The sequence below is a fragment of the Camellia sinensis genome, chromosome 7 (genome assembly GCF_055761805.1).
Source record: "Camellia sinensis isolate YWXY chromosome 7, ASM5576180v1, whole genome shotgun sequence".
Lineage (NCBI taxonomy): Eukaryota > Viridiplantae > Streptophyta > Magnoliopsida > Ericales > Theaceae > Camellia > Camellia sinensis.
This window is the reverse complement of record NC_138967.1, coordinates 18,626,759-18,633,812: the sequence shown is the minus strand read 5'-3', so window position 1 is coordinate 18,633,812 and position 7,054 is coordinate 18,626,759.

The window sequence follows — 7,054 nt, the reverse complement described above, 5'->3', positions numbered from 1 at the left end:
ATATTTTCGTAAAAAATCAAAAAATCATTCTAAACATACTAATTTTTTTACCTCATATTTTAGTAAAAAATTAATAAAATAATATGTTCCCAAACGAGACCTAAATATATGTGAGATGAAAAATTAATTTGGAGGAAGCTTTGGACACTATTTGTGAATAGGAAAAAGACTTACCAGTGGGGGTGACTCCCACCACCCTAACTGTTTTTTTTTTTTTTTTGTCTTCCACTGGCTGCCCTCCACATGGAGGTGGGGGTGCTAGGGGTTCCCAACACTGCTATTGTGAATAAATTAAATAAAATTAAATAAAATAAAAATTAGAAATAAGTTTACTAACAGTTAAGAGCATAAAAATAAAAATGAAAAAAAAAAAAAAACATGTTTTGTATGATAGAAAGAAATGGGAGTGGGAATTAGAAAGTTAAATGAAACAAAATGATCATTCCCATTCCATAATTTGCGTACTAACCTAGAATGACATAGTAATAAAATGATCATTTTCATTCTCATATTTGATTATACTTATTGAATTAATGGGATAAAAGAAATTTTTTAATTATTTTTTATCACATTTTGTGGAAGTAGTGTGAAAGTAATGATGACAATGACGGTAGAATCACTGGTGGTTGTAGGTTGGTATGGTGTGGTAATAGTAGTGGTAACGACAACAGCGACTGAGAGGGTAATTTTTGGGAAAGAATTGGGCCGAGCTGTGAGTTGGGCCCTGCGGCCCAAAGCGTAAAAGAATCGGTAAGAAGCCGTAATGTTATTTCGGCCCAGTAGAGGTATAGATACTTCGGCCCAAAAGAAGTGAAGTTATTCCGGCCCAGGATAGGTGTGGTTATTCCGGTTCGAGAATGTGTAAAGCAACTCCGGTCCGGTGGCAGTTTGAAGTGAGTCCGGCCTTGCATTTAGTCCGGTCGTAACATATTATGGTTAGGTCGGTCAAAACTTGCCACTTGGAAGTTTGATCTAAACACACCATGGTTGAATAGAGGAAAACCGAGATAAGGAGTTTGAGGAAAAGACCGAGCTAAGGACTGTTCGGCCTTCTCTGTGGCTCTGCGTAGCCAAGCTTATTTGGGTCATATAGTAGTTCGGCCAAAGTGAAAACCATCCCACTTGGTTTAAGCAGTGGGGGAGGGTGTAAAAGGATAAGCATTATCCTTAGGAGTATGAATCCTAGGAGGACTCTGCATGGAGAAATAAAAGTCCTACTAGGATTATGCCACTCGAAAACCTATAAAAGCTCACAAGCACCACCTTGGAGGAGGTAATTGAACACAATTCTTTCTGAGAACATAAAACTTTGTCTATTTGTCAAGCTTACTGACTTAGGCATCGGAGAGGTTTCCGGCACACACCCGCCGGCTAGCTCACATTTGTGTTTTCAGGTGATAAAGCGACGTCGTACGGAGGAGCGTGGACTTAGTCAACAGGATTATATGAGGAGAATTATTTCCTCCCCGTACAATTGGCGCCGTCTGTGGGAAGAACAGACAAGAACAAAAACCTCTTGACTAAGCTTCTCCTTTTTCTCAAATCAATGGCACACATTGAAGAACTACCGCAGTCCGCCGTCGACAGGCTAACTCCAGATGGGGGCGCAAGGCGAGAAGGATTACCCTCTGTCCCTCCTATGGCAGATCTGGAGCCCCAACAACATAACTCCAGGAGGAGTGGCAGGGGAAGGCGGAATAACAGCCCTCGTCACTCTCAAAGTCCTGACAGGCAAAGGAGGAGGATTGATCCTCAAGCCCTGGAAGATCGCGTGAAGGAGCAAGATGAACTAATTCGGAAGATGGCGGCGGACATGGAGGCTTTGAAACGCCAGATGAAGACTAAAGATGTGGCGACAGGAGAGGGGCGCAAGCACAAGACGCCCCCTCGCCACTCAGAGAATCATAGTAGGAATACTACACCCTCCCAAGGAAGGAGCAGAAGCCTCAAGACAGGCGACACTCATTCCTTATCTTCCAGGACTCGTCACTCCAAGTCTGAGAGGACGAGATCCGAAAGATCATACACTGAAGGAAGCACTTATTGGCCTTCACATTCACACCAAACCAGATCTAGACAAACAGAGCTGCCCAGGTCATCCGACTTACGAACCGTGCTCGAAGAAAAAGCACGATGCAAGGAGGATGCCAGGGCAAGGGACCCACACCGAGTCTCGGCCTTACAACGGTTGGCTCCTCGGACGCATGGAAGCGTCGAGGTTGGAATGCCAATACCGCGACCGGCCTACGAACCAACGGACAAAGCATTGGTAAGACTACAGACTTCGCCGTTTGTTCCAGCAATCGAAAACGCGCCCCTACCATCAGGCTTCCTTCAGCCGAAATTCAATACATATGAAGGGAAGACGGACCCGTATTCACACCTGAGCCACTTTCGCCAAGTCATGGCTGTGTACAGGCGAAACGAGGCCTTAATGTGCATACTCTTCCCGTCAAGTCTTGGCGACCTAGGCTTAACTTGGTTCGAAAAGCTCCCAGAGGGCAGCATAGCCTCCTGGGCCCAATTGGCAGAAGCGTTCGTAACGAGGTTTCGAACAAATACTAAAACACCGGTGGAGACAGACCAGTTACTCTCCATCGACATGGGTGAAAAAGAGACCCTCAGATCTTACAACAGTCGCTACTAGGAGACATTCAACCAGATTGGAGACTGCCCCACCAATCTAGCCATTGCGCAATATAAAAGAGGCCTACCAGTAGGGAACAGACTAAGGGATTCAATTACCATGACGTCACCCCTCACCATGGAGGCCCTGATGGAAAGAGTGCATCAGCACATCAGGGTAGAAGAGGATGGCGCACGTGCAAAAGCAAAATCTAGTGCAACCGCAGTACCAGAAAAGAAGACCTCAGCAAAGGTCAATACAGTAGATCGGCAGAATAGAAACGGGCGTGGCAGACGAGATAACGGAGAAGACCCAGACAAAAGATGGTTGAGAATCCGCACTGCCATAACAACGGTGTTCAAAAAGCCAATATATCGGATTCTGAGCGAAATAAAAGATGAGCCTTTCGTCAAGTGGCCAGCCAAGCTAGGGGAAGCTCAGAAAGATTACGACAACAGATCACGTTGCACCTTCCACAAAGAAAAGGGGCACCGAACTGAGAATTGCACACCGTTAAGACAACACTTGGAAGAGTTGGTGGCAGCAGGCCACTTGGACAAATATATTGAAGGAGGGACGCAACCAGCCCTCCAAGATCATAATAACCATCCCAATGGGATGCCGATCGACGCCCCACCACAAGGCATCATCAATGTAATACATGGAGTCTTTGAACCTGAGCGTGTATGCGAGCTCAGAGGATCAATCAAGAAGGCTGAGCACTTTAGGGAAGTATTAAGTGCCCAACCTGCCATCAAGAAGGGGAAGACAGAGACAACAAACGTCATGTCTTTTTCGGATAAGGACCTGGATCGAATATACTGTCCTCACAATGATGCTCTGGTTGTCACTCTCCGAGTCAAAGATTTTGACGTCAAGCGGATTCTGATTGACCAGGGTAGTTCATGTGAGATCATGTACTACGACACCTTTAAACAACTGAAGCTGCAAGACAAAGACTTGGCGCCTGCAGTTTCTCCCCTGATTGGATTCAACTCCATGCCAGAGTGGCCTGTCGGAAAAATAATTCTTCCAGTCAGAACAGGGAGTGTAACAAAACAAGTGGAGTTCTGGGTATTGAAGGTCCCCTCCACATACAACATCATCTTGGGTAGAACATGGCTGCATGCCATGCGTTCGGTAGCGTCATCATACCATCAGGTAATGCAGTTCCCCAATGACACCGGCATAATTGAAGAAGTCTATGGCGATCAGATTATGTCAAAACAATGCTTCGCCACAGCGAATGGAAGCCGAGCGGCCAAAGGATACGTTCATTCGGTGGAAGAACCAGAAAGTAATGAACTATTCGCGGACGTCGGCAAAGAGGCTGATCAGAAAGCGGTGGAGGACTTGGTGGAGGTAAAAATAGATGAGAAGAACCCAGATAAGTTCTTCTTGCTTGGCTCATCGTTGTCCAGCAGTAAGAGATTAGAGGTCTTGGAATTCTTGACCTCTAATATCGAAGTGTTTGCCTGGACGCCTTACGACATGCCAGGTATTGATCCAAACTTCATCAGTCACCAACTCAATGTCCACCCATCCGCCAGACCAGTCATCCAACGCACACGCAGATCGGCACTCCACCACACCGAAATAGTGGCAGAAGAGGTAGGCAACCTGCTGGAGGTAGGAGCAATAAGAGAAGTGCACTACCCAAGATGGATCTCCAACACAGTCGTAGTGCCAAAAAAGAATGGTAAATGGCGTGTCTGCGTCGACTACAAAACAGTCAACAAGGCGTGCCCAAAAAATAGCTTTCTTCTACCAAGGATAGATCAACTGGTGGACCTAACGGCAGGGCATAACCGACTTAGCTTTCTGGATGCATACAGAGGCTACCACCAGATCGCCATGCATGAACCAGACCAGGAGGTCACATCCTTCACAACACCAAGGGGGTTATATTGCTACAAGGTCATGCCCTTTGGCCTAAAGAACGCAGGGGCGACATTCCAACGGATGGTCACCAAGATGTTTGAACCATTATTAGGCAGAACAATGGAGGCTTACATCGACGACATGGTGGTCAAAAGCAAGGATGAGAATGACCATCTTAAAGATCTAGGCGAGATGTTCCAGATCCTGAAGAAACACAAGTTGCGCCTCAATGCGTCCAAATGCGCATTCGGAGTTGGATCTGGCAAATTCTTGGGCTTCCTGGTGACCAACCGAGGTATAGAAGCAGACCCCTCTCAGATTAAAGCAATCCAGGAATTGGAGAGACCAAACTCAGTCAAAGAAGTGCAGCATCTCACTGGTATGGCAGCTGCGCTCAACCGGTTCATAAGCAGGTCGTCAGACAGACTACGACCATTCTTCCAAGCTCTAAAAGCCAAGTTTGAGTGGGATGAAGAATGCGACCGAGCTCTGGAAAGCTTGAAGGAGTACATGTCTTCCCCACCACTACTTGTTACTCCAGTACCTGGTGAAGAACTCTTTTTGTACCTGGCAGTCTCTCAGCACGTAGTCAGCGCAGTGTTGGTTCGTGCAAAAGGAATACAACACTTGCCCATCTTTTATGTCAGCAAGACATTGTTGGGAGCCGAAACAAGGTACTTGCCCTTGGAGAAACTAGCATTAACATTAATGATGGCATCCAGAAAATTGGCGCACTACTTTCACGCCCACACCATAGTCGTCCTCACAGCCTTTCCACTAAAAGCTCTGTTTGAAAGGGAGAACTTTAGCGGGCGAATTTTGAAGTGGGCAGTAGAGTTGGGACAATTCGACATCAAGTTTCAACCCAAGACCGCAATAAAAGCCCAATCTTTGGCAGACTTCGTCGCAGAGTTTACTCCTGGAAGTCATCATATCTGCCCAGTCGACCTAACCGACACAACCGAACTAGGGACGGAAGTTGACGCCGGAATAACGCAACCCCTAGTGGAAGGTAGTCAATCAAGCACCAAGGCAGACCATACTAAGGACAACAAGGAAGAGACAAACAAAGGCTCACCAGCAGTTCAAACAGAGGACAAAGGGCAGACAGCCAACATGGACCTTGAGGAAAACACCATTCTTGACCCCACGACATCATCTGATCCTTCCACTTGCTGGAAATTATTCGTTAGAGAGATGTGGAAGCTCTTTGTGGATGGAGCATCCAACCGACATGGTGCAGGGCTTGGCATAGTCCTCATCTCTCCAGACGGCCTGGTTGTAGAGCAAGCAATCAACCTTGGCTTCCCAGCATCCAACAATGAAGTGGAGTATGAGGCGCTTCTCGCAGGACTTAAGTCAGCATACTACATGAAGGCCACCGAACTAATGGTATACAGTGACTCTTTGCTGGTGGTAAACCAAATTTCTGGCGAATACGAAGCAAAGGACGACAGAATGGCCAAGTACCAAGAGTTAGTCAGAACAGAGATCAAGAAGTTTGATGTAGTAAGAATAGAACAAATTGGCAGAGAGCAAAACTGCCAAGCGGACGAACTAGCAGGCCTTGCCTTAATGGCAGATACATCAATCCATCATCCATTACTCATCGACTTCTTACCAAGACCAAGCATAGAAGACCCCGAAGCGGAAGAAGTATGTTGCACAGAATTAGGCCCTTCATGGATGGATCCCATCATCCTATTCCTAAAAGACGGCATCCTACCAGAAGAGAAAAAAGAAGTCAACAGAATAAGGGCAAAGTCGCAGCGATTTTGGCTATCTCCATCTTTGGCATTATACAAGAAGTCATTCTCTGGGCCTTACCTCAAGTGCGTTCATCCCAGCAAAGTATAAGCATTCTTGTTCGAAATACACGAAGGGGTGTGTGGAAGTCATCAAGGGGGAAGGTCGCTCACTTACAGGGCTATTTCGCAAGGATATTGGTGGCCATATATGCAAGCAGACTCAGAGAAATATGTGAAGAAGTGTGAGAAATGCCAAAAATTCGCGCACCAAATACATCAACCAGCAAGAGAACTCCTACCATTAACTAGCCCATGCCCTTTCGCAATGTGGGGCTTGGACATAGTAGGACCACTTCCAACAGCGCCCGGGGGCAGAAAATTCTTTCTCGCAGCAACAAACTACTTCACAAAGTGGGTGGAAGCAGAAGCATTGGCGTCAATCAAAGAAAAAGATGTGAAGAATTTTGTTTGGCAGAATATCATCACTCGGTTTGGCATACCAAAAGCACTGATCTCAGACAATGGAACTCAGTTCGACGGCAGAATCTTTAGAAGCTTTTGTGAAGAGTACAAGATAGAGTTCTACAATTCTACACCAGCATATCCTCAAGCAAATGGGCAAGCTGAAGCATCAAATAAAGTCGTCTTGGATGGACTAAGAAAAGGCTAGAGAAAGCAAAAGGCAAGTGGGCAGATGAACTTCCTCACGTCTTATGGGCTTACCGCACCACGCCTCGGCGATCAACTGGAGAAACACCATTCTCCTTAGCCTATGGAATGGAAGCAGTGATCCCACTAG